The sequence below is a fragment of the Tamandua tetradactyla genome, chromosome 5 (genome assembly GCF_023851605.1).
Source record: "Tamandua tetradactyla isolate mTamTet1 chromosome 5, mTamTet1.pri, whole genome shotgun sequence".
NCBI lineage: Eukaryota > Metazoa > Chordata > Mammalia > Pilosa > Myrmecophagidae > Tamandua > Tamandua tetradactyla.
Genome location: NC_135331.1, coordinates 74,285,515 through 74,313,435, shown reverse-complemented (window position 1 = coordinate 74,313,435; position 27,921 = coordinate 74,285,515). Strand labels below are relative to the sequence as shown.

The 27,921-nt window shown below is 35.7% G+C and overlaps 1 long non-coding RNA gene across 1 annotated transcript; it reads right to left on the bottom strand.

Annotated features, from left to right (window-relative positions):
- On the bottom strand, positions 1 to 27,473 carry LOC143682521 (uncharacterized). The gene is made up of 4 exons (XR_013175168.1): positions 27,310 to 27,473; positions 22,025 to 22,194; positions 21,155 to 21,222; positions 1 to 114 (listed from the first exon to the last, which is right to left on the bottom strand). It is a non-coding gene; the product is annotated as an uncharacterized LOC143682521 (long non-coding RNA).
- Between the last annotated feature and the right edge of the window lie 448 nt (positions 27,474 to 27,921).

Here is a 27,921-nt window from a genome sequence, read left to right as displayed (position 1 = left end):
TATTACTCACATGGCACAAAGAGTCCAAAAGAGAAAGGCCAGTGTCTGAGGTTGGCTTAAACTGCTCCAGGTTGGTGTCCATAGATGGATGGCAACTTCACATGCTTCACTTCACTGTGGAGAAGAGAGACCCATGTATCTTATTTGAGTGTGGTTTTATTTCACCTCAGGGGGAGAGGGCCCTGCCAGAGAATTCCTGTTGTGATAAGCAACTGGGGCTGCTTGTTCCAGGTTTCTAGCCTTATCATTGGATTTAACACCTGCACCAGGTTGTGGAATGGCACGCAATGGAAAGGGAGAAGGGTTAGTGGAAGGTCTGAAGATGGCCACTGAGCATGTGCTGTGTTCGTGCCTTTCCCAGAGAAGGAGTTGGGCAGGTGAGGAAGGTCTGGTAGATGGCCAAGAAACGGGCACATCCGTGATGTGCTTAGCATAAGCCATATAATGCAACTACTGAAAACGTCACATGATGAAACAGTGAACAACTCTCCAGGACAAAACATGAGAAGAAGACTCATCCTGGCCATAACTAGATATGTTTCCTGCACACGTGGCTCAGCTCCCCAGTAGTACCATGGTGGCAATAAAATATTACCCTCAAAAGTTCAGAAGACATGTTGCCTTTCTCTGTCACCATCACCCTATCCCCACAACCTCCTCCCTCCAGGTGAATAACAACAGTTCTACAAGAGCAAGTACAACAAAAGAAAATTCACACATGTAGCTAGTCCATCCCTTTCACTGTTGTCTCCTTTAGTCTGTTAAGTAACATAGAATGACCACCTGCATTGGGCATTCCTGAGAGGGACTCCTTTCTGAGAAAGGATTTTCCAGAAAACACAATTGACCTTCAGGGTTTTCAAGAAAATGAAACAATGAAACGCTCCCAAAGAACTGTAGCTAAGCAGCACTTGTTTCAGCCCAGTGGAGAGAGTTTACCGGAATGGACAAGCATACCATACTAATCCATGTAATACGCTTCCCATATTGTAAGACCTCCTATGTAAAAGGAAACCTTATGTCCACCAGTCACAACATTTCCTTACTTGCTTCTGTATTTGCCCTGTATCACCTTCCCCTTTCTACTCTCTCGATGGAGCTCCTTTCTGTGTGTAGTTTGGATGCTCCATCATGAATTGTAAACTCCTCAAGCTCCCTTAAATAATATTTTTCCTAATATTTTATTTTAAAAAGTCTTTAGGTATCTTTTTTCCCCAATTTTCTGCCATTATCACATTTCCTCATTTGCAGACATTTTGGCAAATGCTCAAATTTTATTATGTTTCCATATTCATCATCAATTTAATTTGAGAAATTCCCCTTTCTAGTTGATTTATATTATTTGTACAGTGTCCTTTCTATTATTACACATCAGAGATGTTTTAATTCACTCTGTTCTCTAGCTGATCTAATCAACTCCTGTCAGAGTGAGTGTGAACTGCAGGTGTAGAAAGTACTATAAGTGGAAGAGTTAGGGTGCTGCCATGATCTGACTGGTTGAATTTGTACTTCCTTTGGTCACAAGTGATGTGCTTCCACAAACGTGCAAGCTGAAACAATCTCTTTTAAAATGAATAAATAATTTTCAATTTATCTATTTTACAACTTGGTAGCCTTAAAATATGCAACAAAATCCAGTTCAACAGGTTCTGAAATCCCAAAAGGAAAATTTATTTCCTTTTGAATTTCTAAAAAAGGAATACTATACTACTGTATAGTTTATGCAAATTTCATATTTGTGAACAATAGAAAAACTTCATGAAAAACAATTGCATTCTCCTTTTTATTCGATTTGTCTTGGCAAAAGAGCCTGTTTCCATAAAGGTCATGGATATGCAGAATCCCAAAGGAAGTAGGAGTTGTGGCTGACAAAGTCATTGACTGTTGGGATGAATTTGTTTGTTCCTCATAGGACTTATTTTTCCACATTACTGATTTGGATGTGAAATCTCCAACCATGGAAGCATGCAACCAAGTGCAAGAAGTCCTAGGCACTGGAAAAAATTGTTGGCAGCTTTTTCATCAGTAAGATTGCAGACTCTCATCCTTTTGAAGAAAGTGAAGGGGTTGCTGTGTGATTGTAGAAGTTGATGTTAATGTGTGAGTTAGTCTTATTGGTTAGCTACAGTAATTGTATATTCAAAAAGATAGATTGGTGTGATACTGTTTTCCTTAAGCATGAATTGGTTTATTTGAGAAAAATTCTCAAACAATAAAATTAAACCCATAACCCATTAGACAATCACATGCTACCTTCATTGAAAAAATAAGAAAACAAAGCAAAACAGACAAAACACTGCAATTATACTAGCCTTTTATAGGCACATAATGGTTTTTTTCTGGTGTATACCTAATTTCATGAAGTATTTGTCTTCTCTTAGTTGTTTTCATCTCCCAATGAATCTGATTTTTAAAGTATTCATATTCTTCTGTTATACTGGTATTTCTACTACAGTTTTTCAGTAAATCTGGAAACATTTTTTCTCTTCCTTTTACTTATCTTAAAACTTACCAATCTATACTAAATGGCTAACATTTTAATTCAAATATGCATATTCTCACAAATTCACCTCTTTAAAAACTGGAGTAGTTTTTTTACCTTATTTATCTTCCTAAGGTGAATTTCATGATAGACATTCTTCTCTTTTCTACTTTTTTTTTTTTTAATTTCTGTGTACTGTAACTTGGGAAGAATTATTGCGAAAAAAATGGAAACAAAATCTCAGCCCATTTATAGGGAAGATCTATAATAATATCTGCTCGTGATAAATGCATAAAAATTATTCTGATATGTTTAGGGTAATACAGTTTTGCTTTAAAATTGACAATCAATGAGCGATAACTTTGTATACATTATCAGCACTTGTGAATATTTTAATTCCATTACATAGGATATGACAGCTAAGGTAATAATAATTTGGACCCCACACCCCTATTTAGGACATAGGCAAAAATAAGCCATTGAAACTGATTGTAAATTATCCCATGCACTGGTTTGAAAGGATGTATGTACCCTAGAAAAACCATGCTTTAACCCTAATCCCATTTTGTAAAGGCAGCTGTTTCTTCTAATCCCTATTAAGTACTGTATATTTGAAACTGTAATTAGATCATCTCCCTGGAGATGTGACTCAATCAAGAGTGGTTGTTAAACTGGATTAAGTGGAGACATGTCTCCACCCATTCGGGTGGGTTTTGATTAGTTTACTGGAATCTTATAAAAGAGGAAATATTTTGGAGAATGTGAGAGATTCTGAGCGAGCAGAACGAGATAGCTGCGAGAAGCAGAGAGTACACCAGTCAGCGGCCTTTGGAGATGAAGAAGGAAAATGTCTCCTGGGGAGCTTCATGAAATAAGAAGCCAGGAGAGAAAGCTAACAGATGATGCCATGTTCACCACATGCCCTTCCAGATGAGAGAGAAGCCCTGACTGTGTTTGCCATGTGCCTTCTCACATGAGAGAGAAACCCTGAACTTCATCGACCTTCTTGAACCAGGGTATCTTTCCATGAATGCCTTTGATTGGACATTTCCATAGACTTGCTTTACTTGGGACATTGTCTTGGCCTTAGAGCTGTAAACTAGCAAAAATTCCCCTTTTTCAAAGCCATTCCATTTCTGGCATATTGCATTTTGCAGCAAGCAATCAAGAAACCTTACTACTAATACCCACTATCTGGTTATACTTAGTAATGAGCATATAGGAGATTACGCATCTCTCTACCCTTGAAATTAGGCATGCCCAGTTGGCTTGCTCAGCTCAAGAAGTCATCACATATGTCACTTCTCAGTGGACGCATTAAAAGCTGGTGTACCACACTCCAGCCTGCTGCTGCTGCTGCTGTGATTTTCCAGTTGGGAAATTTCTTCAGTCTGTTGCAGAGTGAAGTTGTCGCTCAGAAATCCCCACCAATTCCTAATGGACATTTAATTAGAGTGATTAAAAATTTATATAAATATATTATTTATATTAAATATAGGTTAGTTTGCCCTGGAAAATGCATTGACATGATGTAACAGAGAACACAGAAGAGTGGGACAGGAAGCAGGCCTCCTGTTCGTGGACAGGGGTACAGACCAGACTGAAGACTAAAAGTGCCTGAACCCTAGTCAGGGGTGTGGGTTACACATCTTGATGTTAAGATTATGCCTTGAGGCCTAATGTAGTCCCAACTGCTTCCCCTAAAAGAACAAACCAGGCATCCAAAATTGGAGGCTCAATGGCTGCCAAGACATGGTCCATGAAGGTCAACCTGTTACCCTTATTTGGTCAACTACATCAAACTTGAGAACAAACACCTGGACAATGGAAGTTTCCTGTTGTGCGGCCTGGAAGGGAAAGTTGAGTAGGGACAGTTTTTATCAATTTCTTCATTTTTCTTCTTTGTCCATAAAGCCCTTTATAAAAAATCTTACTTCCTTTTCTAAGTTCTGGGATTGAGTGGCTGGTTTGAATAAGTTATGAAGGTTATGGTGTATGTAGATAGACTACTTTGTATTTTCCTAAATTAATTTGGAGGCAACCCTAGAAATAGCCTAACATACTTTAGGGAGAAATTCCAGTTCTGATATTTACTGGCTTCACAAACCTGGATGCATTTTCTTTCTCTATTTTACTTTTTGAAAAATATTTCACACTATGGTAGTTAGATTCAGTTGTCAACTTGGCCAGGTGAAAGCACATAGTTCTGTTGCTGTGGACATGAGCCAGTGGTACGTGAACCTCATCTGTTGCTGATTACGTCTACAGTCAGCTAGGAGGAGTGCCTACTGCAATGAATGATGTTTGACTTAATTGGCTGGTGCTTAAATGAGAGAGCGCAACGTAGCACAGCCCAAGCAGCTCAGCATACCTCATCTCAGCACTCGCAACTCAGCCCAGGCCTTTGGAGATACAGAAAGGAATCATCCCCGGGGGCTGTTGTTGGAACCTAGAGGCTTGGAGAGAAGGCCAGCAGAGATTACCCTGTGCCTTCCCACGCAAGAAAGAACTTCAGATGAAAGTTTGCTGCCTTTCCTATGAAGAGCTAACAAAATAAATCCCCTTTTATTAAAAGCCAATCTGTCTCTGGTGTGTTGCATTCCAGCAGCTAGCAAACTAGAACACACACACATATTTAAGACCTAATAGAATTTTTGCTATTCTTTTTCTTCTTCTCCGTTTCCATCTCATACTCCTCCTCCCTTCTCCGTTTCTTCTTCCCCTCACTTTCTTCCCGTTTTACTCCATTCTCCCCATGTTTTCCCTTTTCCCTCCTCTTCCTACTCCTTTTCTTACTTATTCAAATCCCAAGACCGTTGCTCAAGCTAAATACATTCATTTTTGTTATTGTACATGTTTTGTACTTCCTTTGATCTTCTTAGAGATCGTTTACACTTCTGATTATCAATTTTTGCTAATTTCTTCCTTCAGAAACCACCAGTACTTATTTCTAAGAAATATCTTCTGATCAATACTAACACAGTCAGTTTATTTTTTAAAATCATATCCCTCTGTTCAAATTCTCTCAGGTGTTATTATGTAAGATTTTAAGTCTTTCTAAAAGTATTTTACATCTTTAGCTGCAGGGTTGTTGCATTTTGTTTCATTTTTTCTCTTAAATGACCAAAATCTCTTTATCATTTTTGGAAACATGATGCAAGATCATTATGAGAACAAGAAAAGATAAAAATGTAAAATTTAACACAACCAAGATATAATCTTTGTTTCTATTTATTCTGTGTCTTTCCAGAAATCATTTTTATTGGTACACCGAGAGAAGAACCAATATACAGACATGCTTTTATTCATTAGGACTATGAAAATTTTTAATGGAAACTCTTGATTTAATTGTATAAGGATGTTTCAGAAGGAAAACCCTAGTGTAGCTGAAGGCATTGCAGAGATCCATACATTTTCTGCACCACAAGAGATATTATTGCTTAAAATATTCTAATGTTTTAAAACTGGCCATGGAAGCCATTCAGATCTGAATTAATATTTTAAAACTATGTGCCAATTAAACTCTATTAGTTTGACTCCCTGTTATGAAAGACTCTCTCTGATTTTCCTTTATTCCCTTCTTTTATTTGTTTTATTATTATTTTACATGCTCCCAATATATAAAAGAATCATTCTAACTTGTAACTATAATCCCCATGGGGGTTTCATATTAATTCTGTATTTAATTGTGCTCACGAGTATTTCTTGTTCTACCATTTTGGCTGGGTTTCATTTTCAAGTTATTTTTAAATAAGCATTCATAGGCTCTCTGTTTTTGGGTTCTTTCCTATTTGATTTCTATTAGGGCAACAGTTTGTTTGGTATAATACCTTTGGTTAATAGTTTCATTGACTCATACTGCTGTAGACATAGTCTGTCATTGCATACTGCAGTAGAAAACTCTGAGGAAAATTGCTATTTTCTGCCTTGAATGTGATGTGCCTTTTCTCCCTGGATGTTTGGGGCATTCTTATTTTTCCCTGAAATTCTTAACCATGATCCATTTTGATTCTGAGCACTAAATTTCCCTGAAACCTCATATATTCCTATAACTTGCTGATTTGGATTTTATTGTTTTTATTGTTATTCCTTTCAGGAAAATATCTCTTATATTGTATTTTCTGTTCCATTTATTGCACATTTTTATGTTGGATTGCACTTGTATGTCCTTCGTGTCTATTAGCTTTTTTAAAAAAATTAATTTAATTCCTTTGCACTTTTTATATGCTTTCATTGAAATTGTCCTAAGCTCCTCCTCTGTGATATTTATGTCCAGCTATGTCTGTTTTGCTGGTTTCAGTTCCTGCTGGTTTGATTCATTTCAAAAATTGTTATTTTATGGAATGATGACTTTTCTTCCATTTGGGGCCAGGATTGGTCTTCTTGTAGGTTAAGCTTATCATGAACAAACTTTTCTTTCTTTTATTTCTACTACTTTGCCTTGTCAGCATGTGAAATCTTTCATCTTTTTTATGCTTGGGCGATTCTGTCCAGGTCTTCTATTCAACTTGTATTTGGAATTGTTTCTGTATTTGGGAATTATTTCTTTTACCTTCTAAATAACAATTTGGAGGCTGGGCCTTCTTTATGCTCTGTACTTTTCTGTAGCCTCAACAATTGTCCAGGGATGGGAGTGAGGTGAGGTGTTGGGGGAGTTGGAGCAGGGGAATAAATTACTGAAGAGATGGGCAGTGCTTGGTCACACTCTTCAGAAAAATGCAGCCCATTATTCCAATTCAGTGTGCAGTACTGACAGCTGTATTTCTGCCAGTCAGACCTATTCAGTCAGAATTGGAATAAAGATGGGACTCACTCAGTTTGCTTTGTTTTGCATTTGAGAGTTTTAGCTTAAAAATAGGATTTTTGCCATACTGTGCCATCCATTGCCTTTTCTCTTTGTTCAGAATCTTAAGTTTCCTCCTTTGAGAGCTTTGACGTTTTTGGTTACTGACTGTCCCATCTTGGTTGCTGCCAGGAAATTGGTTTTCCTTTTTGAAATTTTAGTTTTGTTTGTTTGCTGTTTTGATAGTTTCAATGAAGAGAAATTTCTTATTCAGTTTTATTCTGCTATTTTAACATAACATTTCCCTCATGTTTATATTTTAGCCCTCCTTATATTGAGATACAATGCTCAATTTACATGAAATCTCAGTAAATATCCTAACAATTATGCTGAGAAAATAACATGGTTCTTTGAATTAGAAGATTTGGGCTGAATTCTTGACTCTATCACATATTAGTTATGTGAATGTATATGCATCACTTTTCCACTTTGGGTCTGATACCTCATGAAAAAGATAATGAAGACAATAACAATTTCTTCTTTGGGTGGTTATGTGGGTTGTAGTTGAGAAAATATGTGAAAATGTCCAGTGTGCAGTAAACATTCAGCATTTAGAACCAATGTCTTTTAATGTCACTAAAGCTGTACTACAATACTGATGTGCTTTTGGAAGTGGTTAAAATAAAATGTTAATCCATTTTGCTACATAGTGATATGTGTTGTTCATCTATGTTTATGATACATGGTGATACTTTTTTAGATGTTAAGATGAGTCTTTAGAATAAAATGAGCTATAGCAATTGACCAAAATCCCAAGCTCTATTTTCACAGAACATGGAGAGCTGCTGCAAGTTTCATTAATAATGACTAAGTCTTCTGTAGCACATTGGGCCTAAGAATTTTGTTCTTTATGGAAAAATTCATCATCTAGATTTAGTTTCTTTTTGTTTTCATTGCCTTTCTTAAATAAATAATGCAAGTCAGCAGAATTTGTTTGAGTATGAAAATCTCTGCTGACCTGGAAAGCAAGACTGTCAGGTATATTTTCTGTGAGAATATCAAGTTTACAGTATATGAAAGAAGTAAAAATCAACAAAGTTTTACCCAGTGTCACATTCTTTGGATGTAATATTAAAGAAAGGATTTTTTATATGCAGGTCTGAGTAGGAGTGACAGGAGCTGGTGATGGGACTTAGAGAATGGCCCATGGGTCAGCCTGCCAGGTGTGACCTGATGGAAAGCTGACTTGGTCTGGGTTTTTGGTTTATATACGAAGGACCATGAAGGTTTATCATGCTGTTTCACAACAGTGTTAACATATAATTAGAGTTACATGTGTGCACATCTGAATTGCCTACCAAGATGTGGTCTGAAGCAGAAAATATAAGACAGAGGCTTCAAGCTAGAACCATGTTTGAAGAAACCATGGGAAGACTTGGTACAGTTGCTGGCCTTTTCTTTTGCGTTATCCACACACTTGTGGCATGATGGATTTGGACCTTTCCTCTAGGCTTCTCTAGGCTTTTGCCCAACAATTACACAAGCCTTCTGCTCTAAGAGTCTGGGAAGGAAGAAGGCTGCCTTTTTTAGATATCAAGCTTGTAGCAGGGCTCTGAGCTGTCTGCCCATTCTGTCCTATATGACCAAGCATTGGCCTGAGGTGCTCTAGGGTCACCCTATGTGTTGAATGTGGAAGCTGCTAAGTGACACAAGTCTGAACCCTTTCACTGACACAATAAAGGAAGATGGCCTGGATATACTTGTGAAGAGAAGAGCAGTTCTTAAGTCCAGGCAACACAGATGAGACAGTTCCTGACACTTTGTAGGATTTATTTCATTCAACCTCACCCCAGCCTAACTGTTCATATACCATTGTTATATCTCATGTTTGAGAAAACCTAGAACAGGGTTCCCAGATCTGACACCACAGGCAGTACCTTTAATCAGTTCAATATGGTGCAAAATTGAGTCATTCTGTATATTTTTTAATTAGTTTTTATTCTCTTGTATAATATAAAGTTGGTTACATTTTGAGTATTACTTATGATATTGATGTAAGGTATGAATACTTATTATTGTTAGAAGAATTTAAATTAGCTTAACAAAAATAAACATTTTAGTACATTTTTAATTGAATTATTCCATGAAGCAGATATGTATTTTGCAACAAACAGACAGTTGAGGCTCTGCCTTTCCTGGAGTTCTGAAATATAATTTATTATCTAATTATATCAGTAAAACTAAACATCCACGTATTTCAATATGATGTACATGACTTTCTTTGTAGAGGCTATAAAATCTTTAATAACTGCTTTTTTAGCATTTAATTTTTATTTAATTGTAATCACTATGTAACTAAATGTCTTTTCCACTATGTTAAATGCTTTTCCTTAGGTGTAGAATATGAAGCTTTTTCTAATGCATTTATACATATTTTCAAATGTGCCTTCAGTGTGTGTACATATATATATATATGTACACATGAAAACTCCTTTTAAAAGGAGTTTAAAAAGTCACCTTTTATCTTTCAGTTATACTATTTTTCTGCGTTTAAGTAAAGAATTTTAGGTATTCTCTTGATTTTTTTTTTCAACAAAATTTAGTAAAAATGTAGCACTTCAATCATTTTAATTGTGCAAATGGGCAACTGCCAGTCATAGGTAGAATTCTTTACTAGTAGTAGATGATCTTGGTGGAAATACTTACTTATGTCTGAGTCTTCACTTTTGAAATTCAAGATTGTTTTTAAACTCAAAAGAAAATACTATCACTTAAAATTAATTTCCCTGAGATATTTTTGTGTTATATGTTTTGTGTGTTTTAAGTCTATTTTCACTAATAAAAGATGAACTACCAAAGAAAAATGATTGTGTCCTATTTGTAATTAAAGTCCCAGAAGCAGAGATCTGACCACATAGCAGGCCTCCTTTAATGTTTTCTGAATGAACGAATGGGTGAATGAATGAGTGGCATATAGTATAATAAGCAGGTGTTTATGATCTTGAAGCTGTAAGTAGTGTTTCCCAAAGATTTCTCTATAGGTACAAAAAAATTAAGGAATAGCCTTTCCCCTGTTTCCCAAGCTGTTTTTCCCTTTAGAGAAGTAGCTCAGTGAATAAGGATGGGGATAGAATTTGTGTGGGGATGTATTTTTAGTTAATAGTGTTGATAGCTAGACACCTACAAATAATTCTGTTTAGATTATAATGATACATCGATAAAGAAATACAGGAGATTTTCCTCTTCTTCTCCTTCCTATCAAAATTTGAATTCCTTTGATTTCCCTCCGCTTGTGAAGTTTGTTTTCCCTGACATGTATACCAGCCTGGAAACATGGAAACTCCTTGTATTCACCTTGTGTTTTAGAAGCTTTCCTGAAATCGACTATTACAGTTCCCTTATGGATTCTGGAAAACTGATCGTTTCAGAGGTTGCATTATGCAAATTATCATACTTGGATGTGTCTGGCACTAGAGTAGTGACAATGCTAGTGGTAAAAAAATCAATATATTGGTGATGTATATTGAAGTTAACTTGGTAGGTTTTAACCAATGGAATTGTTCAAGTGAGGGAATGGAAAACATCAAGGACAACTCCAGGTTTCTTGCATGAGCAGCTGTGAAGACAGTGATGCCTTTTCCTGAGATTGGGAACAGTGGAGAGGGGCTTGTAGAATAAAATAAAATATTGTACAAAATCTAATTCTGCTTCCATTCAACATGGGGTTACAGAGCCAAGATTTACCCTGTCACCAGAAACAACTAAAAAAAAAAATCACATTAAACATATGAAAAACTCACATTAAACATTTGAAACCATGACTTTAAAAACAGACAATGAAAGACAGTAACTGCTGAGAGATAGGAAACAAATGAGGTGAGCCCTGTGCTTGCCCCGTGTACTGCTTGGAGGGTTTCCAAGTTGCTGTTCAGGGAGAGGACCCCAGGCAGAACCTGAGGCTCTTCCTAACCTGGAGAGACAGAGCTACAGTCTGGGGAAACCAGGCCTCCTAGAGATAGCGGGGCAGAATATAGGAAAGAGGAGAGCTGCAGAGAGGAACTCAATGGATACATTGATCTTGTATCCAATAACTTTGCTCAATTCATGCGTTTATCTCCCAACTGTATATCTTCTCTTAGGAAGAGAAACTTAGGAAGAATGATCTCCAAACACATAAGTGCAAAGATTCCCAAAACAATTTTAGGACTTTTGCTAATATTATATCCTTATTTGCTAATAAGGATATAATACATCATGGCCAAATGGGTTTTATCCCAAGAACATAAAGTTACGTTAACATTCACAAATCAATACATACTATTCATCACATTAACAGGCTGAAAAATGAAAAGCCGTACAATTATCTCAGTAGATGCAGAGAGAACATTTGGCAATATCCAACGTCTATTTTTGATAAAATATCTCGACAAACTATTAAAAGGACGGAACTTCCTTAACATGAGAAGAACATTGAGAGAAATCTATACTAATGGCGTATGAGATGAGGAAAGGCTAAATGGATAGTCCCTAAGCTCAGGAGCCAGGCCAGGTGTCCATGCCCCACTTCTTCTCTTCAGCTTCGGCCATTCTGGAGAGTCGAGCCAGTACAATAAGGCAAGAACAGCAAGTAAATGTTTCTAAGATTGAAAAACAAGAGTAAAATTCCTTTTATTCACAGATAACATGAAAATTTACATAGAAGATCCTATGAAATACCCAAAAAGCTACCAGAACTAATAAGTGAATTGAGCAAAGTTATTGGATAGTTATTGGATACAAGATCAATGTACAAATGTCAAGTAAATTGTTTCATACTGGCAATGAATATTTGGAATCAAAAATGTAAAAAACAACATTCAACTAGCATAAAAGTGAAATACTTAATGGCATCCAGTTAGAATACTTACAAGACCTCTAAAATGAAAAGTACAATGAAATATTCCTCAGAGAAATTAAAGAAAATCAAGTAAGTGGAGAGGTAGTCTGTGTTCATGACTTGGAAGATTTGATAATATTAAAATGTCAATTATCTACAAATTCACATGCAGATTCTATGCAATCTCAATCAAAATCCCAAACTGATTCCAGAATTTATATGGAAAATTTAAAACAATTATGGAGGACCTACATTGCCAGACTTTAAGCCTTATCATAAAGCTATGTAATCAAGACCACATTATATTGATGACAAGATAGATAAATAGATCTATAGAACAAATTAGAATTCGGAAGTAGGTTCACATTTATATGGTCACTTAATTATGACAAAGATGCAAAATTAATTCAATGGAAGAAAAATAGTCTCTTCAACAAATGGTGTTGGAACATTTGGCTATCCACCTGCAAAATAAATAAATAACTGAACCTTGGTATATACTTTGCACCATATAAACATCAAATAAAAGATAAATCTATAAAATCAGAAGACAACTTAGGAGAAAATTTAGCAACTTGTGATTAGGCAAAGATTTCTTCGCTGTCATACTGAAAGCTAGAACTAAAAAAGAAACATTTTCAAATTGGACTTAATCGAACTTGAGTTTTTGCACTTCAAAAGAAACTGTTAAGAGAATTAAAAAACAAGCCTTAGGAACGAGAAAAAATACTTGCAAATCATGTATTTGTTGGAGGTTTATACAGAATATACGAGGAACTCTCAAACGCAAAAATAAGAAAAACAAAATAATAAAAATAAGTACAAGATTGTTAAACACTTTATCAGAGAAGATATACAGTTGGGAGATAAACGCATGGAAAGATGCTCATCATCATTAGTCATTATGGGATTGCAAATTATAACCACAATGACGTGTGTCTACATACCTATTGGAATGGTTAAAATTGCAGAGTATGCTGTATACCAAGTATTTGTAAAGATGTAGAGTAATTGGAACACTCATAAGCTGCTAGTGGGACTATAAAATGATACAGCCACTTTGGAAAACATTTTTGCAATTTCTTAAGCTTTTAACCGTCTACCAACCATATGATTCAGTACTTTCACTCTTCGGTATTAAGCATATATACTTGCAAATGCTTGGCAATGGATGTTTATTGTATCACAAACTGGCAACAACCCAAATGTCCAGCAACATTGTAGTATATCATACAGTAGGATATTACTCAGTAATAAAAAATGAACTATTAACAAATGCACCAATATGCATGAATCTAAAAATGATTATGCTGCATGAAAGAAACCAGACAAAAATGTACACATTTTATGATTCCATTTGTATACGATCCTAGAAAATGCAAACTGTGCATAAACAGAAAGCAGGACATGGGGAGGGGTACAAGGAAGAGTGGCAGAAAGCTTTTGGAGTTGATATGTATCTTAATTGTCTTGATTGTAATGATGGCTTCTGTGGGTGTATACTCATAAAATTGTATACTTTAAATATGTCCATGTTAATGGTAAGTCAATTATATTTCAACAAATATATTTTTAAAAATCTAGCACCTAGTGCAAGTTCTATGAATACTAGCCCCATCAAAATAATCATTTTTTGTTTTGTGTGTACGGTGAAGTTTCATGGTGGTTTTTAATTTAGATTTCCCTGATGATCCATGATATTAGGCACATTGGCATGATTATTATTTTAACTTTTTATAATACATGATTTAAATGTTTTTTTTAACTTTAAAGCTAGACAGGTCACAAAACATGTACTTAGATACAGGACCTCAAAATTACAAAAGTAAGTCAATAGATGGAATATATTGTAATATAAAAATGCAATTCCTTTTAGCTATTATCAAGATTTAATTTGAAAGAGTTTGATAAGTAATTGTTCCAAAGTAAACTCCATATTTATGTATATCATATAATGTTTTCATTAGCTTGTATGTAATGAAGTATAACATAAAGTGCATAAATCTTAATTGTATAATACAATGAAGTTTTACAAAGCACACACGCCTGTGAAATCAGTACCCACATAAAGATACAGAATATAGCCAATATATTGGAAATCTCTCTCAGGATTCTTTCTTGTCATCATCTCCCAGATAAACATCATTATGGATTCCATTACTATAAATTAAAATTTTAATTTTTTGAATCTTATATAAATGAGATCATATGATAGGGGTCAAGGAGTGTTTTGCGTATAGCTTCTTTCTACTTCAATATTATGTTGGTGAAATTAAACATGTATAAGACCTTATTTCTTTTCCATTGGTGCATAATATTACATTGAAAACTTGTGTATCCTTTTAATACACAAATTGGTAGATACAAGTTGATGGACAAATACATAGCTTTGTATTTGTAGCTCCTATGAATAATTCTTCTGCAACATTTCTATATAGGTATTTAATAAATGATGTTATAAATTTCTGTTGGTGATTTGAAGCTGCATGTACCCCAGAAAAGATAATGTTCTTAAAGTTAATCCATTTCTGTGGGTGTGGATCTATTGGGTGTGGCCTTTTGATCAGGTTATTTCAGTTGGGGCATACCCCAGGTGGGTCTTAATCTTCTTAACCAAGTTCTTTACTAGGGATGAAATTCACAGAAACACACAGAAGACAGAATGGAAAAACCACAGGAGCCAAGAGAGGACACAGATGTTCAGAAACGAAGCCACAGATGGAGAACCAGAAACTGAAGGCAAAGGAACCCTGGAGAAAGGGACCAGCAGGCATCCCAGCCTGCCTAGCCGCATGACAGGGGAGTCCTGGATCACCAGCAGCTTGTCTTTAAGAAGAAAGTGTTGTCTTGATGGTGCCCTGATTTGGACATTTTCATGGCCTCAGAATTGTAAGCTTATAAGCAATAAATGCCCACTGTAAAAGCCAACCCAGCTCTGGTATACTGCAATTTGGCAACTTTAGCAAGCTAAAATGGTTGGTTATATACAGAAGAATAGTCATGGCTTATGTTTAGGTTAAATTTTGGAAAACAATGTCTAATAGTTTCCCAAATTGATCTCAAAGTTTACATTCAAACCTCTAGCTAGTGAGTTCCGATTACTCCGTATTTTTGCTAACACTAGGAATTTTCAGATATTTAAAAAAATCTGTCCTGCTGTGCATATAATGTTATCTCATGGTGGTTTTTAATGTGTACTTTCCTGATGACCAATAATATTAAGCATATAAACATGATTATTGATCCTTTCAGTTATAGTGTGTGAACTTCTGTTAACGTCATTTGCTCACTTTTCTTACTGATTTGTAGCTATTCTCTGTATTTCCTGAGTATTAATTCTTTGCCAAGTATGTGTTGCAAACATCTTTGATCTTTCTATGCCTTCGCTTTTCACTAAGATATCTCTTATGAATAAAAATTCTTTATTTTAATCAAGTTTAATTCATAAAATGTTTCTTCATATGGCTTTAGGTCCATAAGACACTAAGATATTCTCATGTATTATTTTCTAGAAGATTTCCAGAATAAACTTAACTTGTTTTATATGTTTCATATAAATTTGGACTTAGTTTGCTAATGTTCTGTTCGGTAACTTTTCATTTATGTTCATAAGAGCTATAGGTCTATAATTTTATTTTCCTTTTTCTTCTTGTCATCTTTCATATCAAGGTTTAAAATGACCTCATGGAAAGAGTTAGGAAATATTTCTCTTTTTCTAATATCTAGAATGCCTTGTATAAGTTTGGTCTTATTTCTTCCTTACATGTTCTGAGGAATTCACCAGTGATGCTAATATGGACCTGTGGTAATATTTGTGAGACGGTTTTAAAATAGAGATTAAATTTCATTATATGATTAAGAATTAATCATATTTTCTCTTTCTTCTTGTGTCAGTTTTGGTAAATTGTGTTTTTCAAAAAAAATTATCTATTTTATTTAAGTATCATATTTTTTGGCATAAAGTTATTTGTTGCTATCTTTTTAAAGCCTGTAGAACCTGTAACAATGTGCCCTCTTTCCTTCTCAATTTTGGTACTTTGGGTTGTTCCTCTTTTTTGTTCATCAGTCTGCAAAGGATTTCTTAATTTTCAGAAAATAACTTTTGCATTTGTTAATGTTCTCTAATGTATTTCTGTTTTCTGATTCAGTGATTTCTGCTCCTTTTAAAAGTTTTTCCTGCTTCTTAAGATGGAAGTTTAAATAACTGAATTTCAGCCTTCTTTATAAAATGTACGTAATTGAGGCTATAAATTTTTCTTTAAGCACTCTATCGTATACAGTGTAATATGTTAATATTCTCAAATTTACCAACTTCCAATCTAATTTCTTCTTTGACCAAAGTGATAGTTATCTTTCCTTCATCTTAAATGGTGTAGTTATCCCTTTGCTATGTATTTACTGTTTAATTCCATTTTGGTCATGAAAAATACTTTTATGTGAATTACCAATGGAGATATGTTAAATATAATTCAACTCTCCTGCTCAAATCCTTTTAAAGGGTAATGTCACCGGACAAAGACAGTGGATTCTTTTGCCCAATGTGTTCAAATGACCAATTCCTGAGACTCTTGGGTTTCAAAGAGAGAAAAAGTTTATTACTAGGCATGAGGAAGGATATCAGATGGCCTATCAGGCCAAAATCTGTTTACATGAACTGCTGCAATTCTGATTGTTTTATAGCATCAAAAGTTGGGCAGCTTGTAGGATAATGAGCACAGTGGCCCCAGATGATGTCATTAGAGGTGATTTAATTATTGAACATGTGCGGATTGATTACATGCTTAGTCACAGAGCACATGTAAGAAAATGGTGAACTTAATATGATGATGGGTGTGATTTTAATATTATAACGAAGTATAGCTGGCTTATAGGTTAAAGTCTAAGCTACTGCACATGCCAGGTAGGCCCATTTTGGTTAGATCCAGTCTCAGTTATCTTGATAACTGATATTTCCCTTTGTCTACTCCAATATACCAGAAAGCAAAAAGGAACATCTATATAATGATTCAGCAAACAAAATTATTCCTTAAATCCTCATTTCTCAGTTACTATAAGGGTCTGGGTGATAGTATATTTCATACATTAGAAAATCCTGTGAAATTAAAAATATAATTAATGTTGGTTGGTTAATCCTGAATACTCTCAATAAAATTTTTCAAGAAAAGGGTGAGCTCAGGCCTTCAAATTCCCAGCTCACCGTACCACATGAATAGAATGAAAGTTTCTAAGTTTGTCTTGAAAGAAACTCATTTCTTGTAGCAGCAGAATTGATATTTCTGAAAATTAAATACAGAGTCATATTATGTGGGAAGTTCAATTACAATACAAATAGAACTCCCAACAATGCCGTGTCTGCTGTTAAAGTGAGGAGGGCATCGATTGGGAAGGAATGGGATCCTGACAACTGGAATGGGGACATATGGGTTGATTGCAATGATGGTGGGCACATTAAAACTCTAAATTCTGCTGAGTCTTCTTTGGTCTTCCTACTTGCAATAGCTCCCCCTAAGGAATCAGCCCTCACACCTCCATCTGAGAAGATTAACACTGTTTTACCAGGTGAAACTTTAATGGAATGCCCTGGGGTAGTCAACCCACTTCCATCACTCCTCTTTTCTTTCAAACCTATACCTAGACTAAGTCCCAACTGGCCGTGAAAGGTGAGGTACAAAGTATGGTCCTTAGAAGGTATGCTACACTCCAAAACAAATGCATAATATCTACAGTTTATATGAAGAGAAATCGGGGGATGCATGTGGGCATGGTTATTAAAGATGAGGGATAATGGTGAAGGGAGCATAAAGTTGAATCAGGTTGAATTTGTTCAAGCTGTCTGTAAGTTTCGGCAGGCCCCTATAGGAGAATCACAGCACAAAGTCAGGATTTTGGAGTAAAACCCTGCCATGCTTTATAGATACCTAATCTCATTTTGAGAAACAGCTTTTGAATGCTACCAGGCCTTGGTAGAGGCTGAAAATTTAATGTGGGCCACAAAGCTACCATGAGATCTGAGCTGCCCATCATGAACTGGATATTGTCTGACCCATTATGCCATAAAGTTGAGTGTGCAGGGCAGCACTCCATCATCAAGTGGAAGTTGAATATATGAGTTCAGGCTTGAGGAGTTCCAGAAGTCCCAATAATTTACATGAAGGTGTAGTCTAAATGCCCTTGGCCTGCTTCATTTTCTTCTCTCTTCCAGCCCCCAGCTGTGTCCTCCTGGAGTTTTCTGCAATCAGTTAACTGAGGAAGAAAAAACTCTGGCCTGGTTTATAGATGGTTCTACATGACATGCAGATATTTCCTAAAAGAGGACAACTGCAGAAACTATAGCCACTTTCTGGGACTACCCTGAAGGACAGTGGTGAAGAGAAATCCTCCAAGTGGACAAAATTTAGAAGTTTAGAAAAGTACACCTACTTGTTTCTTTTACTTGGAAGGAAATACGGCTGGAGGTGCATTTGTATACTCATTTCATGGGCTGTGACCAACAGTTTGGTTGGGTGGTCAAGGAATTAGAAGGAGCATGATAGGAAAATTTGTGACAAAATAGTCTGTGGGAGAAGGATGTGAATGGACTTTTCTGAATGGGTGAAGAACACAAACATATTTGTATGTGGACCATGATGCAGTTTCTTCCATGTCAGAATTCATGAGTACAAGTATCAAGGGGTGAAAATGGGAGTGGCACCACTCACGATTACCTCTAACAATCCACTGGAAAAAGTTTTGCTTCCAGTCTCCACAATTATGCTCTGTTTGTCTAAAGGTCTTCGTTCCAAAAGGAGGTGTGCTTCTACCAGGAGATACAACAATGATTCCATTGTTTTGGAATTTAAGACTGCACCCAGCCACTTGGGGCTCCTCATGATTCTCAATCAGCAGGTAAAGAAGGGAGTTGCTATACTGGCTGGGTGATTAATCCTGATTAGGAAGAGGGATTTAACTGCTGCCACACAAAATGTAAGGAAGAATATGCCTAGAATACAGGAAATCTCATAGGGCATCTCTTCATACTCCCATGCCCTGTGATTAAAGTTAATGGAAAACTACAACAATCTAACTCAGGCTGGGCTACTAACAGCCCATTCCCTTCAGGAATGGAAGCTTGGGTCACCTCACCATGCATAGAACCATGACCTTCTGAGCTATTTACTGAGGGTAAAATGAACATAGAATGGGTAATGGAAGAGAGTAGGTATATAAATATTGTTGTGACCACTGGATCAGTTACAGAAATGAGAACTGTAATTGTTATGAATATTTCTTCCTTGTTTTGTCATGAATATGTGTGCAGATGTATATATAAAGAAAATATCTTTGCTTTATCCCTTCTCTTATCCTCTTATCATATAACGTAAGTTGTATTAATGTTATGTCATAATATTTAAGTTACAGGATGGAGATCAACGATTAGAGTGAATATCACCAAGGATTTGCATTCTTTTCTAGGGGAAGGCTTAAAGCATTTTTGCTTGTAAACAGAGCAATTGTATCACACTATGTGGAAGCATGACTAATTTTATCATCTTTGTTTGGAGATACAGAATGATTTAAGGAGATTTGTATGGGTGCCAAGTTCACAAAGTGGACTTTGTGGACTGTGATGGTTAATTTCATGGGTCAACTTGGCTAGGTTATGATTTTCAGTTGTTAGGTCAAGCAAACATTGTTTCTTCCTGTGTTTCTTACTATGAAGGCTATTCATAGATGGATTTGCATATATAGCCAGTTGATTATATGTATCACTGATTGCATCTACGATCAACAAAAATTTGCCATCATAAATAAAGGTGTCTCCTCATCTAACCAGTTGGATGACTTAAAAGCCAAAAGTGAGAGTTTTAGAAGTGAAAAGGAAGAATTTCTGCCTCTACTTCAGCCAACCAGCTTCCCCTGGGGAATTCAACTTCCCTGGGGTTTCCAGCTTGTTGCCTAACCTTTGAATTTCAGATTCATCAATCCCCATGGTTGCATAAGCCAATTCTTATAATTTCTCTATCTCTCTATACATATTCTGTTGGTTCTGTTTCTCTGGAGAACCCTGAGCTATACAGTAGTCAAGTCCCCTCTTTCTTGGTGATGTCTGAGCCAGAATATTCCTCTCCTAAGAACTGTGAAATTATGGAAATCTCTTCTTATCTTTATAGACTCCTTGCAGCTGCTTCCTTCTTGGTCTTGGCATTTTACATTGCATGTCTGCAGCTGGGAATTGACAAATAACTTCAGGGGAAATAGTGTGTAGAATATTAGGCTTGCTTCTCTGAGGCTCTCTTTTGTTTTCAGGAACCTGAGATCTCAGCTCTTTAAATTCTGGCTGCTTGAATTGATCTCCAATTTGTTCAAATGACTGTTTTGTAATCAACCCAACTTTTAGAGTGGTTTTCAATCCAAGAGTAAGTCAGTTCTCCATCATAGAAGTCACACTTTATTTCATTCAACTAGATTGCAAGCTTTCTTGAAGGCAAATGGAATGCTGCCTTTAAAAATCTCCATAATTCTAGTAAACTGTCAAGCTTATTATATATTTTATGAATGCATGAAGAGATATAATTCTTTTGCTTTTCTTCTCAATCATTAATGCCCTAATACTGCAAGCAGGTGACAGAATAGAAAAACGCAGGTGATGTGGTTGGTCAATCCACATTTTGCATTATAAACTGTGTGACTTAACCAAATTATTTAATAAGACTTGGAAAAAATCATATTAATATAAAAATATTATGTAAAAATATAAAATATTTGCTAAAATCTCCAAAACTGGATAACATTTCACAGTGTTTGCATGAAAACTAAGTGGCATAGCATATAGTGAACACGCAAATATTCAGTTGATTTCCTTAACCTCCCACCTAACTTAGTTATATATCTTTTAACTGCAATAGCCAGTTAGGCATTTATTTTTTTCCAAGTAAGAATAGAAAGAATAACAATCTGAGGTACTTGTGCAAAGCTTAAGTTTTATAGATTTTGTGAGAGCAGTGACACAAATGATAGGGAAGCTGGTACTTACATGGAGCTTTCCAGTACTTCTTCAATTTTATAGGTGCACTTCAGGGACTCAGGAATTCAGGAATAAACCTGAAAGCACAACCAGCAGAAAAGGAGTAGTTTCCCTTTTGCTTCAGAGTTTGCAAGGAATTTAACCTTGCAGGTAATAGAAGGAAAGTTCAAAAACTAACTTGAGTGCACAATATCATTTTCTGTTCTTGAATCAGGTCTCTTTATGTCAAAAAGGATAAATGCTCAGGAGAGCTGCTCCCACATATTTGAGTTCAACTTCTGATCCAGCAAGGGGACATCATAACCTCAGAAAGACTATACTGGGTTCAGAATCCCAAAGATCTGAGCAGAGGTCATGTTGTCATCTAAATAGACACAGTTCCTACCCATCAAACTATGTGGCAGATGGTGCTACCTATGGAAAGTGAAGGTTTGCTAGTCATCCCATCTCTGGAATCATAGACTTTTTTCCATTTTATGTAATTTATCATTAACTTCCCCATATCTATATTTCTGAAAACACGGTTCCCCCTGAGCTATTCAAATAGAATCTTCAGGGTTTATTCTTGAGAAAATAATCTTAGGAATTATGTAAATACAATACTTGAAAAGAATTAAAGTCATGGATATGAGAAATCAAGTACTCTGGAAGCATTTATATCTCTCCCTTTGTGAATTATATTTAAGTCTGAGACATGAATAGGAAAATGTAAGTAAGCCTATTGTATAATAAGGAGATAAAGTGTTCAGTAGCATAGTTGAAATCCTCTCAATTTAGTTTAGTGCTGGGAGTATTAAAGTTTAATTGAAATGTTGACATAAAAATTTCCACAATGAAAAGGAAATAGTATTAGGGAAAATGAGAAAAAACAATGATTGCCTGAGAAATATTGATAACTCTTCATGATCCTCCATAGCAGATTAATGTCTCTCTAAGTTGAGTTCAATTTTCTTCTCGTCGTAAATTTTAACCAGCCCAAAGACCTGAGGTATTCACAGCAGACTTTGAAATAATGTGGTCAATTGTGTGGGTGCCTTCTCTCTGTTCATCTGAAAGAAGTAGTGGGGGCAGAATTATAGCCTGGGTTTACTCTCTTCACCTTTTCTATCTCCTAAAATGGAAATTTTATTTTTGATTTTCTTGGAACTACCTACCCTGTGACATGAGGGACCATAATGGAAGGACTCATTTATTTTTTTTTGTCCCCATACAAAAAAAAAGGTAAATTTCTTTGCACTGACCTTGAAATAACTCCCGTTTATTAAAAGATTCAGCAGGCACTCAATCTTGTAAGGAAGAATCTGATTATGAGTAAAATGAAAAGGGAAGAAAAAGCATCTTTAAAGTAAAGTGTGGACCTCATTTCCTAGAGTAGAATCCATATAAGCTATGGAAATCTGAGTACTTAAAATAATGGTTTTAGGTCTTTTAGTCTGTTTAATTGCTCCTGTGTATCTTCAGTGTCTTAAAGAGTTCACCAAATCTTCAAATTAGGAAAACTATATAATGGTTTGTGTTTTCAAATTATGAAGTATTTCATCCATACAGAAAAGTAAAGAAATAATACAGCAAAAATCTAGGGACCTCTTGCTAAATAATGTTTTCCATATATGTTTTGGTATTTCTTTTAAATTTTTAAAGCATTGTTATATTGTAGATATTGTTTAAATCCTTTGTGTACTTGTTCCCAAACTTGTTATGAGTTAATCACCATCCTAAGTTTGTTTTTTTTCTAAGTACATGTATATATATGCATGTGAGTATAGCTATAAATGCACACAGACATCTATATGCATGTGTAAGCAATATATAGATGTGTGTAAGCAATATATAGAAGTGTTGCATGTTTTCAAACTAAACAAAAATGATTTACATTTTAACTTTTGCAACTTACAATTCAGTCAATTTTAGCTGCTAAGTGTCCCCTAGTATGAATAGAACATAGTTTATTTATCCATTCTTCTGTTGGTAAACTTTAAAGTTGATTCCAATTTTTGCTAATGTGAGAATGCTGCAATAAATTTTCTTGTGAATGTGAAAATTCCTCTAAGACATGTGCCCAGGATTGGAATTACTGGGAAGAAAAGTCTATGCATCTTTAACTGTATCCTTTATTAGGAGTTGTACAATTTATATTCTTACCTACAGCAAATTAGAGTTCCAGTTTCTCCACATCCTTGCCAATATTTGGTACTGTATTTATTGAAGGGGTCATAAAATTAAAATTAAATTAAAAACAGCTCCAGAAATGTTAGTCTCATGAGATTAAGGTAGCTATTTATAACATTTCTGGAGCTGGTCTCACTGGACTGAGGTCAAGTTGTTGACAAGGTTATGTTCATTTTGGAATCTGTTTCCTCATCTTTTTCAGCACCTAGAGACTGCCAGCTTCCCTTGGTTAACAGCCCCTTTCTTCCACTTTCAAGGCCAGAAACATAAAATCTTCAAATCTCTAACTCTGGCTTTTCTACTTTTGTCTTCTACTTGTAAAGACCCTTCTGATTACATTGGGGGCCCCTCCCAGATGATACAGGATAATCTCATCACATCAGGGTAGTTAGTTAGCAACTTAATTCTCTCTGCAACCTTAATTCTCATTTGTCACATAGCCTAACAAAAACAAGAAGTGATTAGAATTCCTTCATATCAGCAATCAATAGTGTAGGAGGTTAGGGTCCAACTACAAAGTTAGGGGGAATTGTTGCAGTCAGACTATTCTCTTTAGACAGTAGTCACAAGTTTAGAGGTCCCCAAGGCCATCCTCATTTCATACCAATTGAGCACAAATTCGGGAGTCCCTAGGTCTCCCTCAAGTTCACTAATTCCAAAGAATGACACAAAGAACTCAAGAAAATGCTACACTTATGATCATGGTTTTATTATTGCGAAAGGGTTGTTAAATGAATTGGAAAGGGCCTGGAGGCAACTTGTCCATATTTATCTAAAGCAAAACTTATGTGTACATGTTGAAATAACCTGTACAAACCTAAGACAAGTTATCTATGAGACAAGTTCTATGAGACCTTTCAATCTTGTACAACTGCTACGACGTTTTGATATACTTTAAACCTGTGTCTTGATTTCCCCCAAAACAGGACTTTGTCAGAGGTAAGTAAGTTTTGTGATTTACAAATAATTTTAGCATTCCATCCCCTTTTAAGGCTTGCCTTTCTTATTTTTGTTTAACCAATCATGTTTTTCTTTGTGTAACTTATTACTACATAAGCTGCCAGTTTTTTCAGAGAAAAGTCTCAGCATTGAGTGTTCTCCAATTTGCATTTTTTTCCTTATAATAAATAAATGGTTTCTCTTTTCAAAATTCTTAAAATGTGTCATTTGACAGGATACACGTTAGAAAAAAAAACAACAGCAGAGACCCATAAGGAAAAGTTTGGGAAGGTTCCAAATACAAAGTTTCCACCATTTTCAGGTACACATTACTGTCCAAGCCTCAAAGTATGACAGCCATCAACGGATTACTGACAAAACAGTGTACTCAGGCTTTGGTGTCCAGAAATTTTTGAATCTTCTTCCCTCCTCTCTCCTCCCTCCTCCCCCCTTCTGTCCTTCCCTTCCTTCTTTCCTCCCTTCCTCTTGCCCTTGCTCCCTCCCTCCTTTCCTATCTTCCCTTCATTCTGGAGGCACATTCTAGAGTCACTGACCATGTGCTTGAACTCAAACTCCAGGCTTACTTCCCTCCCCAGAGGTGAGGCTGATATAAAGTGTCTCAAACCCTTAACCCTCTAATCATATGGGTAATCTTTCTTACATGACCTGTCCACACCCTGAAACATTTCATTACCGTGAATGACCAGTTGTGGTCTGAGAGACTCAACACTTACAGAAAAGACACTCCCATCACTCAGGAAATTTCAAGAATTTAGAGGTTCACTTCCAGGAATGTGGGCAAATGGTCTATACATTTTAATTATAAAAAGAATATAAATCTAAAGAAGTACTTATGCAACTAAAGATTTATTTATATATCTAAAGACATCTAACAAAAGATATGGATATATTCATAAAAATATTATTTAAAAGAATGAACTAAGGCCAGCATAAATGGAAAGGATATCACATTCATGATAGGTAAGACAATATCATAAATATAACAGTCTTCCTCAAATAAATTTATAAATTCAATACAATCCTAAACTAGAACACTGATTCCAAAGATCACACAAAGAAGAAAAGACTCAAGGATGAACAAGACAATTAAGAGGAGGAAGAAGGGGGAGTCTTATCATATATTGACACTTATTAGACCACAATTAAAACTTCATATTTATGGTACAGAGAAGAAAAGTACATTAATGAAACAAATAGATAATTCAGAAAATGATCCAAGTACATACAGGAACGTTGTACCACATAGAATTGGCAGAAATCTGGGGGCAACTATAGATACCAACCCATATATTTCAAAAATATATGTGGCATTAAAATAAGTTGCTGAATGATTCTTACAGTAAAAGACCAATCACGTATTATAGAACAAAAAATGTAAGAACATTGAATGAAGCTGAATGTGAGAAGGATAAGGGAAAAGGGCTGGGGGCACATATGAAATCAGATGGAAAGATAGATAATAAATACTGAGGTGGTATAATCTAGGAATGCCTAGAGTGTACAATGATATGACTAAATGTGCAAATTGAAAAATTTTTTTGCAGGAGGAAGAACAAAGGAATGTCACTATTGCAGGGTGCTGAAAATAGATGGTCATTCATATTTTAAAACTTCAACTTCTAGTGTGAGGCTAAAGCAAAAAAAATGTTTATTTGTACAGACTTTATATTTTGACTAGTGCATTTCCAAATATGACTTATATGGACAGGTTAATTGAACACCATAAGTACATGGAACCTTGAATACAACATGAGATTTTGTAGGTTTGTCCAGTGTGATTTCCCCATAAATTCCAGAGCGATTTGAACAATGAATAAAAAAGTATTTGTAAAGCCCTCTTGGAGGAATGGCAAGAAAGGGGGAAAATTCAACTTCTCATTTGGAGAATTCCTGATATTCTCACAAGCAGTGGGGACAACCAAGGCAGTAGGCCAAGCCCCCAAATTTGAGATTCGTTCATACGAAACTTATTCCCATAGAAGATAGGCTACACCTACTTAAAATTAGACTGAAGAGTCACCCCCAGAGAACCTCTTTTGTTGCTTAGATATAGCCTCTCTCTCTAAGCTGACAGGGCAAACAAACTCACTTCCCTCCCCACCTCTATGTGGGACATGACTCCCAGGGGTGTAAAACTTTCTGGCAACGTGGGACAGAAATCCTAGGATGAGCAGGGACTCAGCATCAAGGGATTGAGAAAATCTTCTTGACCAAAAGGGGGTAGAGAAAAAAGAAACAAAATAAAATTCAGTGGCGGAGAGATTTCAGAGTCAAGAGGTTATCCTGGAGGTTATTCTTACATACTATATAGATATCATCTTTTCAGTTTTGAGGTGTATTAGAGAGACTAAAGGGAAGTGCCTGTAAATGTAGAGCTGTGTTCAAGTAGCCATGCTTCTTGAAGAAGATTGTATAATGGATATAGCTTTCACAATGAGACTGTGTGATTGTGAAAACCTTGTGTCTGATGCTCCTTTTAATTATGGTATGGACAGATAAGCAAACCATAGGAATTAAAAATAAATTAATAGGGGGATCAAATGTTAAAATAAATTGAGTAGATTGAAATACTAGTGATCAATGAAAGAGAGTGGTAAGAGGTATAGAAAAAAATAGGGGAAACAAAGACCAAAACATATTGGGTACTAGAAATACTAGTGGTCAATGAGAGGGAGGGGTAAGGGGTATGGTATGTAAGAGTTCTTTCTTTTTTTTAATTTCTTTTTCTGGGGTGATGCAATGATCATGGTGATGAATATACAACTATATGATGATATTAAGAGTCATTGATTATATACCAAGAATGGAATGCTCATATGTTAAGGATATTTGCATTTGTATGTTGCTATGTTTAAAAAAAATTAAGTGAAAAAAAGGCCAATTACATACATTTAAAAAGATTTTATGAGTGTTTCAGTTTTTTAAAGCTGCCAGAATGCAAAATACCAGAAATGGACTGGCTTTTTACAAGGAGATTTATTAGGTTTCAACCTACAATGCTAATGCCATGTAATAAGGCATTAAGAGGAAGATACCTTCTCTGAGGAAAGGTCACTGGCACCCAGTGTTCCACTGTCATACAGAAGGCATGTGGTGATGTTTACTGGCCCTTTTCTCCTAGTTCTGGTTTCAAATGGCTCTCTCAGCTTCTGTGGGTCCTTCTTGCTTCTCCCAGGGCATTTCTTCTCTAAGCCCCATCTCCCAGTTTTCTGTCTTTTATGCTCTCATAAAGGACCCAAGCAAGGGAATTAAGACCCACCTTGTATGAACTGGGTCACATCTCCATGGAAACAAACTAATTAAAAGGCCCCACCCCAAAATAGGTCTGCTCCCAAAGGGTTGGATTAAAAGAACATCGATATTTCAGGAGTACATAACAGATTCAAAATAGCACCATGAATGCAGGTTATATCTTAAAAGAGATATAAATTGTAATGAAATTTCTCAAATTCTTGCCTTTGGGAAATAATGAGTGCAGTGGGTCTAAGGCCAGAAGACTATGAGATAAAAACCTGGAGATTTAACTTTTATATGTTAGCATTTCAATTGTTTCATAAACAAAATGTTTTAAGCTAACATGGCAAAGTGTGGAAATTTGTTTACTGTAGCTGAATGAAACTGAGGGGTCTCTCATACTTTTTAATTTT